This window comes from Tachypleus tridentatus, chromosome 1 (assembly GCF_004210375.1).
Source record: "Tachypleus tridentatus isolate NWPU-2018 chromosome 1, ASM421037v1, whole genome shotgun sequence".
Classification (NCBI taxonomy): domain Eukaryota; kingdom Metazoa; phylum Arthropoda; class Merostomata; order Xiphosura; family Limulidae; genus Tachypleus; species Tachypleus tridentatus.
The window spans coordinates 59,144,967-59,158,629 of record NC_134825.1 but is presented as its reverse complement, the minus strand read 5'-3'; the positions used below and the strand labels follow the sequence as shown (position 1 = coordinate 59,158,629).

The 13,663-nt window shown below is 34.0% G+C and overlaps 1 long non-coding RNA gene across 1 annotated transcript in view; it reads right to left on the bottom strand.

The window, feature by feature from the left end:
• The window catches only part of LOC143249569 (uncharacterized), a 37,785-nt gene extending 33,165 nt beyond the window's left edge, over positions 1-4,620 (bottom strand). Inside the window, exons 1-3 of the long non-coding RNA XR_013027840.1 lie at positions 4,379-4,620; positions 4,151-4,202; positions 3,309-3,378 (exon numbers count right to left, since the gene is read on the bottom strand). This is a non-coding gene — a long non-coding RNA (uncharacterized LOC143249569). The remainder of the gene's footprint in view (positions 1-3,308; positions 3,379-4,150; positions 4,203-4,378) is intronic.
• Between the last annotated feature and the right edge of the window lie 9,043 nt (positions 4,621-13,663).

Sequence of the window (13,663 nt, the reverse complement as noted above, 5' to 3'; positions counted from 1 at the left end):
TGGATATGCCCCACAGCGTAGGATGGCAAGAATATATCACACTATATTCAATGAGTCAAATCCAGTCCAAAATCAGGTGGCATCAGGTATTTATCAACTGATCTGCACCTCAAGTTAGTAAGACAGAAAAAATATGTTTCAATTTTTATGAATATGCATGGCACATGTGCACAAGTCCTCAGTCAACACCAGCCACTCGGGAGCCTGACATTCATCTAACAGTAAGAAGGGAAGTGCTTGTGTGGTTGTCTATTCATATCTCAAACAAAATGGACTTCTGGTTCCTAGTCCAGTTCCATGAACTACCAAAACAGAGGAGACATAACCTGCAAGTGATATTCTGAATGTACCCAAGCCAACCAGATTATCTATCGGACAGTCTAATTCCTTGAAATAGTGGACATCCAAGCCTCAGATTGATGAATGAAGAAGATATGCTAGAGATACCCTAACTGGCCAGTATATCATGTCCATTGTAGGACAAGAACCCCAAACCAACATATGTATGAGGACTTGTGCTTGGTTGATCCAACTCTAACACAAAACATATTACCAATATCAAGGCAATCATAGGTTAAGAGGTCTCAACCAGAAGAGTGAACAGCATTATTGTAAATCTACTCCAATTTCTGAATCCATGGGAGAATCTACACTAGCAGAAAACCACTGCCCCACTCTCCACTGAATGGAATTGAGCATGTTTAGAAAGAAGCCTCCATGGTTCACCACCTCAGTGGCTGAGAACCAATGTCACATTTCTTAGAGTGTACATGTAACAAAACATGTTATACTCTCATACTAGGAAACTTTTATTAAATGATACCATGTATGTGAAAAATCATCTCATTTGTAAAACGTGTTCAATCTCCCAGTAACGTATGCTTTTCTCCATCTATGTATCTTGTTAAGAATTAAAACATCTGTCAGTTAATGCTCATAACAATTATAGAATAGGAAGAAAAGAAAAAAAATGTTTTTCATAAATTTGTTTCCATTTTTTTGCATTCATTTTGTTTTAAATGGATTTTGAAATGTTCTGCATTTGGTTAGTCTAAATGATTTACAGTCCACATTACAAACATGTAGAGGATTGTATATTTCATTTGAAAGGATATAACTACTAGTCTTGTGTAGTTTTGTGCCAAGCTAATACAATTTCACTGTAGGATAACTCTGCTGGCTGCTCTAAATGTCAGAAACCATTGTAACAGATCAGTGATGTCGAAAAACCCACTTGTTGAGAAATTTATATGCAAAAACGGCTCGTTTGGGTTGAAAAATATTTTACATAGAAGAGCAAACAACGTTTCGACCTTCTTCGGTCATTGTCAGGTTCACAATTTTGAACTTTGAAAGATGAAAATAAGAAAAGGGAAAATAAAAATAAAAACCTTTATTCAGCATTTAATAGAGAAAATTGAACACTATGAAACTAGCTGAAATACTAGCTGGTCAAAAGTTTAAGACCATACCAAAAAGAAGTCCTAAACACGGTAGGAAATGCCCAACAAGAGGTCTCAGTAGTGAGTTGCATGGCCGTCATTGCAAATAACTGCAAACTTTCGCTTTGGCATGGTCAGTATAAGCTTTCATTTTCAAACTTTCATTTTCACTATTTTTGAACCTGACGATGACCGAAGAAGGTCGAAACGTTGTTCGCTCTTCTATGTAAAATATTTTCTCAACCCAAACGAGCCGTTTTTGCATATAAATTTCATTGTAACAGATGATTCATGTGTGACAGTAACTAACTATCAAAAACAAACTTTTGAAAATTTATCTTAATTTTAAAATTGCAGAATACATTTCTTAAAACTTTGAGCAATACATACAATGCCATTTTTCTTTTCTTTTTTTGGCAAAAATTAAAGGTATAAAATAGCACTCTTATCATGAAATTGTACATCCAAAGTAAAATTTCACAAAATGACTGTCACACTTCCTTTAATTTTTTCATTTACTAATTCCTCAGAATGCATGTGTAGTATCCTCCTTGATGACAATTCTTTTAAACAGAGAATTACTTTATTTAGTAGTAAGTATCCAGGTTTTTTTTTTGCCTCACCCCTATTTAACCTGACTAGTTACACAGCATCTCACGGTATGCTAATAATAAAAAAAAAATATTAAAAGGCATGTATAAGGGTGATGTTTAGTGCAAACTTGTGGATGTTTGTTTGAAATAACAAAAATTCAGTAATTTTAGCAGAATAATCTTGTGAAAAATTGTAAGAAGAAACCCACAAAATAGTATTAATTATATTTTCAGCTAGTTACACATTTCATACTACATTTGGTAAGATATATTTTCATGTAAAATAGTTTGGAATGTAAAAATTAACAATCACAAATTATACTTCGTGTCTTCATATAAATTAAGAATAGTTTGAAAATGTTCTTAAATAAACCAAAAACATGCTGAAAATAGGAAGATTAGTTGAGTGTAATCAATCAATGAGCCCACTGAATATCTGATCAGTAAACTGTACTATTCATCCAGCCATACATGCAACAGTGAGCTATTTAAGATTTGCAATACTGCCAGCACTACTAGGTTGCCATTACCAGCACTCAAGCATTTCCAATCATGTGACTTCAGCAGTTAGAAATTTAACTATTCTTCTCAGTGTATTCTCACTGGCAATTTTTTTCATATCAAACCAAACTCTCTATTATGTGTATGCCCACATGGTATGAGGACTATGGCAAAGTATGAATCAGTTGAAATCTGGGCTTTATACTAGTTCTAAATTTCGTGTAAGTAAGCCTCAGAAAAATCTATTAAAAAATTGTAAATTATAGCATGTAAAAAGCAGGTGTGGAAAATGGTTTCTGAATTTTCTTTTATTGCTCTTTAGCCACATATTAGAGAATATAAAATATACCTTCCAAATATTGATGGCAAAAGTTATAATGTTCCTAAATGAAAATGTATTTTCAATAGATACTTCCCTCTTCTCACAAAATTAGCTTCTCATTTTGTGCTGCCTTCTATTTTTGAACTTTTTTGAGTGCATACCACAAGACTTCATCATCTCTCTGTTGGAATCCAAAGTTCCAACATGCCTCTCATGCAAATCATCAAGTGACACCTCTCCACCAACAGAAGAGCACTCTGTAACAATACAGATGTAATGTGCCTGTATGTCACTACCAAACTATCATTCTGTAGTCTGGCAGAAGACACAAGCACTGGAAATGTGTGAGAAGGAAGAATGGAAAGTGTGAGAGGAGGGAAGTGCCTATCAGAAATATATTTTTATTTAGGAAAATTATAACTTTCAATGCAGTACTATTCCTCCACTCACATGATCTGAGGAGGGGCACTGCACCACATCTGAGACAAGTATCTCTTTTCCCTCATCCACACTAGGTTGCCTGTCAATGCATAAAATATTTATAGTTTCTTTATTTCATGTATACCTTTGGAGACACAAATGTTTTTATTGATATAGATTTAATAATCAATCAATTTATTTTAAATTGTTTTATTGTAAAACTTTTCTCTTACAATTTTTGCAATTTTAACATATTAATCATCTAATTCTCAAAAAAATCTTAAATAAATTTTTACTATTTTAGTCCACAAAATGATTACATTCCAAATGTTTACCTCAATAGCTGTTTATAAATACATATTTCAAACACGACTGTTCTTACATGCAGCATTAAATTTATTTCTGGAAAGCAGTTAATTAATCTTGGTTTTGAAAGATAAGTGCATTTGCTCAAATGTCTCACAAAATAATCAAGTTTTTTTTTTTAATCAGTTAATTCATTTAACACATATATCCTCAACTAATAACATGCAACTCTAGATGTATCACATATGCTAAATATCACTGAGAGTACACTTAACATGCTTGTTCAATTTAATTGTTAGTCTTAAGCTGTTAAGATACAAACGTTAGCTCATGCTAAGGTACTCTGAATAACAAAAATGATATACATATTGCCAGCATTTCTATTTGTAATAAAATAGTTTTTGTCTTTAGTACAACATGCATTCCAATCAACCTACGGGTATTTAAGATAAAAAAAAAATATATTATAAAAACATAATTGATATTTATCTAAACCATGAATATCACAAGCAAGTATTAATACTTTCAAGGGTAAATAATCATATAGTTGAAAAATAGCTAAATACCTTGACCTAGAAGTGAAGGCTGGCCACTAATATCATACTTTTTCCAGTAAAACTGCACAAAGTAGAAACCAGGTGAGATAGACAAAATGTATGATACAAATAATAAACATTGTAAAAAAATTTAATTTTTAAAACGGTATTTATAGATTTCACATACACTTATATAAAATTTAATGTAACTTGTTTTTATGTGGAATAAACCAAATTATTTATTGCGGTATTACTTACATTCAGTGTTTAAGTAAATGTCAATAGATAGTGTCCTGTCTAAATCATATTGTTGCACATCATACATCTCACGTATTTAAGAGTATACTAGCACTATAGGATAAAATTTTTAAAAATTTAAAAAGTTTCAAATTACTGCTATAATCGGAGGTTTAGAGAATTATAGTATATCACGAGAATTTGTCAAATAGGGCATTAGGCAGGAGTTTATTTTCAAGTTAAAATAACAAATTATTTTTATCTTCCAATGTAAATATAATAATGATATATTTGTCCAGCTATCTTGACGAGTACACATACGTCAGACGTGTGATACTGACAGTAAGAGTGGCATTGGGCATGCTTCAGTATAAAAAATCACGTGTGGTAAAGGCTACGAATTATAACTGAAATTCAAATTTTTTGCACTACTTCAAATAGTTAAGCCTAACGAAAATAAATAAATTTTAAAGGTTTATCTATTCCATCTGTTTCGTTATTTCATTTTAACCAAACAGCTATAATGTTAAGTAAGCTTGGTGAATGTCGATTACTATAGATGTCTGTATATATTATTGTTTCATGAATAAAATATTTCATATATTTGTTATCCGGTATTAGAATCTGTATTTACATTGTTTTAACTGGTCATAATTCTGCAAGACATTTGAAAAAATAGTTACAAAACATTGCACTGAAACCATCATAAAAATGTGGATAGTAAATTAGTACATTCAATGATTACATTTAAATCTGGCTATGGCCTCTAATTAGGTTTACTCAGTAGTTTGTCTCTTAAAAGTTAATATTTATTGTTTCATTTTCATTTACACTTATTTATACTTACATTCCAAGATGTAACTTTTGTTTACACTGGAAGTAATAATATTTCCAAAGCAGAAAATGTTTGAACTAATATTAATTCCACACTAACGTTACTAGCTTTTCCTTATTACTTAATTTACTGTTTCGTATTTGGCACAATGATCAATTATTAGTTACCCTGATTGACTGTCAAAAATATGTCACTACGTTTAACTTGTTACAAAAACTTCAGGTACGTTAATTTGTTTAAAATCAACTCTGGTTATTAATCTTTAAAGACATTTATTAACGTTGTAATCATATCACTTATTAAATTATCTGTGGAATAACCACTGTGGTATACATTACAGAATCATACAATATCTGCCTTAGTATCAAAACATCTAGTGTTTTCTACAATAAATTTCATGGTCGTTATAAATCGCCTCCAAGTGGCACAGTGGTATATTTGCTGACTTACAACCCTGAAAACCGGATTTTCAAACCCCTGGTTGGTAGCGCAGAGATAACCCATTGTGTAGCTTTGTGCATAACTTCAAACAAACAAAAATTACGATAAGTCATTGTTCTTTAGTTAATTAACTACTGTATTCATATAATGAAGTTCTATTAACAAGTATCCAGTGTAATATTAAGTAAGTATATTTATTTATATTTATATTTTTAGCCAATTCGGAATTCGCAATATTAATTGAAATGTTGTACACAAGCACTTTCTTGTTGAATTTACTATCATGTTTTCAACAAGCACAAGATTAAAAAAAGCCTAAGCACTGAAAGTTAATTTACGTATTGCAGGGCATTTTCTGACATAATCAACTTTTTATAAATCTTTTTTTCTGCTCACACACTGCAAACAATATTGCTATTTGGTAGAGTTCTCAAAATTCAACAGCGACAGTTTACAACTTTGCGAGTGGAGATAAGCCTCTCACTGCAGAAACTCCTTGGGTGGAGAAACCAGCGAGAAATTTTGACTCGGGGATGTTCTTCAACTCCTTCTCAACAATAAATCCTCGTGACGAATTCAAAGTAGCATAGGACGTAACTTCAATAGGTATATCTCCAATCGCCTTTGAATGTAACAGGAGTTCACTGTGTTGACACGTTAATGTTTCCACCATTACGTCACTAGAGCAAAGCTTTTAGACTGACTTTGAAGAGCCAGCAAGTCCCTCTAGTCTTTTCTGAATGGAAAAGGGAGACATTTGCCCTAAAGGTTTGTCTGAAATAGAATGTAGTATAAGAAAATGAAGGACAGGTTTTAGAGATGTTGAAGATTGCTGTTCAGAATCTTCAAGATGTGGTAGTTTACCTATGGACTGTTTTTTTTTTTCAATTTGTTTTTAAGTTATTATTTGGAAGATCCATAATAAAAAACAGAAGTTTTCGGTGCTCACTGACCCCACCCACCATGGAGCCCTACGAGGGGACGCACTACAATGTCAAAGAAGGACACTGCAGGAACACCAGGGTTTCGTGAGCACTATACCCAAACACCAACATCAGATACAGTATCCACAACGCCTGTTGAGAACATCCAACACTGGTAATTGGTGGACCCTAGCTCAAGCGGACCAGCCAATTGATCCTAAGGAAGCCACCCTAAGGCTGCCCGTCTACAGAAATTCAAGGCCAAAGTGGTGTGTTGTTGGACCCTCAACCACCAGGATCCTCTCCTCCCCTTCACTGGTCATCACGCACGGCAAGCACGTGGATGGATGTTTAGATCTCAGAGGAGGTAAACTGAAGGAACAGAACCTTCCCTGGGAGGTCCCCTCAACATGTACAGGAATCCACACCGACGGGAGTAACTAAGAGTTCCGCTGTGAAGATTCCAAAATAGTCAGATATAAAAAAATATACAACTAGTTCCAAAGAATGAATATAAAAAGCAAAAGCTGTTCCACCATTAGCTGGATCAAAGGATTCACCTGTGTAATATAGATACTTAAAACAAGTTACATAAAGATAAAAATTTACAACTTTAAATTGAGATAGTCTACTTTATGATAAATGTCTCAAAAAATATCCATTGGAACATCGAAAAACAAACACAATGGAGGGAATTTTTATATCACAAACAGGATCTACAAGAGCTGAAGTTTAAAAGTCTGCTCAGTAAAGTCCCATAACAGTTAGTCCATGATCCAAACTGTATAAATGCAAATAGGAAAGACCATTAAACATTGTTTGGATACATTGAATATTGCTAGATTAAAGATATTTCAAATATAACATAAGAAAAGGTCTTGGCATAAAGTAAGAAGAGGCTGCTGAGATATGACTTGCAGTATACATATTAGAGGAGATAATAATTCCATCCATTTACACCAGATACGCTTAGATTCCAAATTATCAGAAAATCTAGAAAGTTTATGTTGAGATGATTTAAAAGAATATATATCTACTGTTGAATGGAACAAAACAAAAATCCCATTCTAATTCTCACTTATCCATTACTGTCAAAGTTTCTTGAGCAATCAGCTGTTTGTTGAAAGTGGATCGATTTTTAATAGGTATAAGATCTATAAGAGGTCAGGTATGTTACAGACCACGTGCTTCTTCCTTTTCTGTTGCTTTCTTTCCTCTTGGTACTGATGTTCAGGTAATATACCTCTTAATGTTTGTTTACTAGCAGTGGTCGATGTCGTTAGCATCATCTGTAAATGTGTTTGTTTTCTTTATTAACATACCCTTTCAGGTCATCTAAACTTAGCTCTTCTATGAACAATTGCAACTTAAAATATTGTAATGACAATGCATTACCACATGAACATAGATAAAGAGTTTTATTTTTACACATTAATTTAAATTTGTATCTGAATATCACTTTACATAGTACTCAGCGGTATGTCTGCTGACTTACACCGCTAAAATACCGGGTATCGATACCCGTGGTTGGCAGAAGACAGATAGCCCATTGTGTAGCTTTGTGCTTATTTCAAACCAATAACACTTTACATACCACTAAGAGGTTGACTGAGATTATTATTAGTGCTATTTAAAGAGTACAGGTTCATCGTATATGATGTAGCTGTCTAGGTTGTTTCACAGTTTAAGTTTTACCAAGGTTTCTTAAAACACTCGAGCGTGTTTATTAAGAAACTATAATGAAAAGTGAGATATTTTAGTAATTGTTTTGAAATGTTTTTTGATCTTAATATTTTATATACATTGGTTAGTATGTAGTTTTGTTTTTGCTATCTGTGTTTTTGTTACGATTAGCCACGCTGGGGGAGTATATTCCATAATTGGTCACATGTGTTTTATATATTTTGGGTATGTTTTCTGACACCCCTTCATTGTTGCCATTAAGACTCCTAATATAACATGCCCTTTGCTAGATTTTATTTTGGATACGTAATGAAACCAAGTTAATTAGGCCCGGCATGCCCAAGTGGTTAAGGCGCTCGACTCGTAATCTGAAGGTCGCGGGTTCGAATTCCTGTCACACCAAGCATACTCGCTCTTTCAGTCATGGAGGTGTTATATGTGACTATCAGTCCTACTATCCGTTGGTAAAAGTGTATCCCAAGAGTTGGCGGTGGGTGGTAATGACTAGTTGCCTTCCTTCTAGTCTTACACTGCTAAATTTGGGACAGCTTGCACAGATAGCCTTCGTGTATCCTTGTACAAAATTCAAAACAAGGAAACAAACAGCATTCAAATATCTGTTGGTCACAGGCCTGAATATATCCAATACAGAGAGATTTGTCCATCGAGTTTTTTCCTTTACTTTTGTGAGATTTAATTTATTGTATTTTTTTCTTCACATTTAGTTGTTTTTATTTGCTATCTTTTGTCGCAAGTTATGCGTTTGATGTTGGCTAGAAACAGCTAAAGGTTGTGATGGTAACGTTCAGTTCAGAAGATATGATAAGATAGGCCTAAATTACCTAGAAAATGGTGGGAATATGACAGAAAGTTTTCTCGTACATTTGCAACTATATTATAAAAATAAAATAGTTATGAAATGTGTAGAGTTGTTTCAAAAGTAGAGGTGATTGAAAAATAACCAACAAAGTAGTAAGTAAAGTTCTTTATCAAAGATTCGAATCAATCTATGAATTTTCATACAGTATTTAGATCTGTGTATGTTACTTACTTTCATTTGTAACATAGGTCTACATCAGCTTGTGACAGTTTAAAAGTGTTCACGTTTGTAGAAATGTGAAAGAAGGAAACGAACTAATTAGTTGCAGTTAGTAATGATGTCCTGCCTTGTGAATCTGGATAAAGGTGAAGACTGGCGTACAGTCGTTCCACTTGGTAGTTCTGGTTAGTTGTCTGAGTTGAAGAAATCTTAAGTGAGTAATAAGTTCGTTGTATGAGTGGAAGTAATTACAAAGTTCACAAAAGGTGTATCTTTTTCTTGCAATCATAGAGATAATATGGTGAATGTCATGGATCATTGGAGGGTAGTCAGTATTGAGAGATTCACGGATTTCTTGAACAAGTCCACGTTTCTCAAGCAAACACATGTCACTAGTCTTTTGCTGGTAGGCGGACAGAAATTGATAATGGGTTCCGAATTCTATGGCCCAATCCTCTCGGGATCATGGTCGAATAAATATTCTACTGTAGTGAAGTCAATGTGTTCACTCTCTAATTACTTCCGCCCAAAGTCTGTGATTCTTTAATGAAGTCACAAGTACCCTTCAGCGAAAAGGTAGCTAGAAGACCATTGATAATTAGCGGATAAAGAGCTTCGATGCTTCTCAAAACAAACAACTCCTGTGGGACAAATAGTCTTTTAGGGTAGCAGTGATCTATACATCCAATGCTAGAGAATGTTTGCTATGTGTGGGTGGAATGCTAGTTACCTGATAAAACCCACCTCTACAGACTAAGCGACTAAAATCTGCCTGGGGGTGCCTGAAGAAAGGTCCAGAATGAATAGAAAGTCAATAGTTGAGAAGACAAAGGTGAGAAACTGTAAATTAGTTTCTCATAAGATAGTTGCAATTAGGATATTGCAGGCTTGGAAAGGAATAATATTATTTGTTATTTTTGTCATAATCATAGTATATAAGACTAAATAGATTGAAGTCTTCCAGTAGTGCATGATCATAAGGTATAGGTGTGTAGGACCGATGACTTAGAGGAAGGTTGCTCATCACAGTGTGAAATTGTGATGGTTAAGTTGCGTGGTTTTCCTCTACATGTGGAATTTGGGCTGTATGGACTAGGTAGTAAAAGTAGAGGTGTTTGTTTACATAGTAGATTCTTTGGTTTCTGGGAAGCCTGTCTTGGTTGTTTGTTTAAAGGTGGAAAACTCTTGGTTTGTTTGGATAACTTGACCAGTAGAGGGCAAAATGGTTCCAGGTGACACTTGGGTTGATGGTTTGGAGTACTGTTGATTATTTGATGGGGCTAGAAGTGGTAAAAGTTTTCGACTATCATTCCTGTAAGGTTTTTGGCTTTAAAATGAAAATATTGGAAATACTAACCATAAAGAAGGATAATACCAGCTCTTAGTTAGAACAGTGTGATGATTTTCATGAACTGTTTCGTCTATCCAGTTAGTTGATAGCAGAGTCAGTGAAATGCACGTAACTTTGTAATGTTCGATTGCTTAAAGGATTGTTAGATTTTTCAGGCGTTAAAGTAAGATCGATGACTCGAAGAAAAACTTGGAAAGATGAGATTTACTTTTAAATATTATGTACGTCACATGAGGAAAGGATTTCCAGTTCTTGAGGGCTGGAGAAAAGTTCCCTCCGTCAAATGATTTTTGTCTTCGTGGGACAGATTGATACATTAGGTTTAAATTGGTTAATGAAGGCGCGGGGACAAGTCAAAGGGTAAACCATCGAGGGCTATTGATGATACAGCACCAGGGGGGAATTAAAAGAACTGAACAAGGACATGGCTGAAAACACATCTGACTATCTGGGCTGCAAGGCTATAAGAAACTGTGTAACCTGTCACCACAACTTATAACCCTGGTAGCCAGAAAAGTCAAGAATACGATTTTAAATAGCAAAATCCAATCCTGTAATTGGATCTGTAAGGTCAGACGAATTGCAATTGGTCAGTAGGTCAGCCAGATGTTTAAGTTGTAAAAAGTGCTGTAACTTCCTGTTTAAAACTATATTCTTCTCTGAACTACCTTTAGAACCTGAGAACTAAAACTATTACGCTCTTCAAATGACATTTGTACGGGATTCATGCATACTCGTTTTATACCACATTTAGAACATATAACCGTACTACCAATAAACATCGTTTCTCACTCTTCACTGAGTCTTTTTTTTTTCACGAATACATATAGCTGTGCTGGTCATAGGTGTCGTTAAAATAACAATGGCTAACACAGTTGCAGGAAAAATCACTACAGTCTGGATATTGAGTAAACAAAGCTCATTTGGAAGAGAAAGTAGTCAAAACTGAAGGTATTGGTTCCTACACACAATAATAGATTTAGGCTTACATTATCTAGGCACAACATTCTACTTCTGATCGTTGGAATCCTCTAAAAATTACAGTTAAGGGACTTTTTTCAAGGTACAAATGTAGTACAAGCTAGGTAGGACTGTAAAATTTCAACACAAAGTGTTTCATTTTGCTTGTGGCAGTAAGCTAGAAGCCTGCATTGTTATCGATTTTTAACTGCATGTTATACTAAAACAATGAAAATATTAAGAAAACGGCGTAGTTTTAAAAACGTTTTAAACTATGTTAATAAAAATATTCCTACCATAATAAAACACTGTCACTAGATTCAAAAATTATACATATGACATAATATTTAAGCTGCTTTACATGAATTTGATTTTCTACTGAATTGTTGTTACCGAAAAACAGCATAAATAATTTGTTTTTTCTCAAGCATTTTCTGACTTACTTCATTACTTTTTAATCTTTCATGAAAATTCATTACTTGTCCAGAATTTTAATATCAAGTTTGGAGCATCATCTTATTAGCATCAATGAAAATAACAAATGCACTGAATTTTTAAAAAAACACCTTCCAGGTCACTCATGAAAATTTACTTTGTACCATAATGGTTTAACGTCAGAATAAGATCCTTTATTTAGACTCATGTATTATTTAATGGTCCTGTGTTTTGTGTAATTAATCCATTTTAGGTACTAAGCACTCAAAAATCACTTTACTATATACTCGCATATATTTATTTGTACATGTATATTACTATGTACAGATATCATTTTACACGACTATTAGTTAATTTTTTTTGTTATTAATTAAATTATCCAAATAGAAATGCATCAGTTAAGCATCCTCATCGAGTATCTATTTAATTCTAGCTTAGAATTAATTTAATGTCAGTTAAAAATAAATTTTTGTCAGTTGCATTTAAATTACATTTTATCAGTATAAACTACTTGGAAATTGTTTTAATTTTCGTAAATGTTTATTTGTTTGTGTTAGAATTAAGCACAAAACTATGCAAAGGGTTATCCGTGCTCTGCCCTCCACGGGTACTGAAACCCGGATTCTAGGGATGTGAGTGCACAGGCATACAGCTGTGTTACTGGGAATTATGTTTATTAAATGTCAATAATGATTACTTGACTGTGACATACACATGCAATTACATGCCATTTGAATATTTATTCCTTACAATTTTAAACATTACCAAAATAACTATTCTATATTTTGTGTAGTTTGGTTTGAATTTTGCTCAAAGCTACACGAAGGCTATTTGCGCTAATCATCCTTAATTTTGTTAAATTAGAGACAGACTAAAGGGAAGACAGCTAGTGAGCATCACCCACTCTTGGATTACTTTTAACCAACAAACAGCGGAGGTGACCGTCACATTATAATGTCCCATGATTGAAATGGCGATCATCTTCGGTGTAACGGGGATTCGAACATTTGACCTGCAAATTCCGAGTAGAGCGCCATAAATACTAGGCTTATTCTTAAGTGAACTAAATAGAGCCCTAACATTGTTAACAAAATATTCACAATTCTCAGAATGGTCCTCCTAGACGTTTATATTGAAAGATTTGTTTGTTTGTTTGTTTGTTTTTGAATTTCGCACAAAGCTACTCGAGGGCTATCTGTGCTAGCCGTCCCTAATTTAGCAGTGTAAGACTAGAGGGAAGGCAGCTAGTCATCACCACCCACCGCCAACTCTTGGGCTACTCTTTACTAACGAATAGAGGGATTGACCGTCACATTATAACGCCCCCACGGCTGGGAGGGCGAGCATGTTTGGCGCGTCTCGGGCGCGAACCCGCGACCCTCAGATTACGAAGCGCACGCCTTACGCGCTAGGCCATGCCGGGCCTTATATTGAAAGAAGTGGCATATAATTTTTATTATGCAACGTATAGTTATGACTGTCAACTTATAGCTATACTTATAACAATAAACACTGGTGTTTGAACGTTAACATGTATAGCTTTGATTGGGTATTTGCAGGTAATTAATCTGGCAAGTAAAATGTTGACCATAAAATACAAGCTTTTTATTTTAAAGATTGGTTTTGACATTTGAGGACA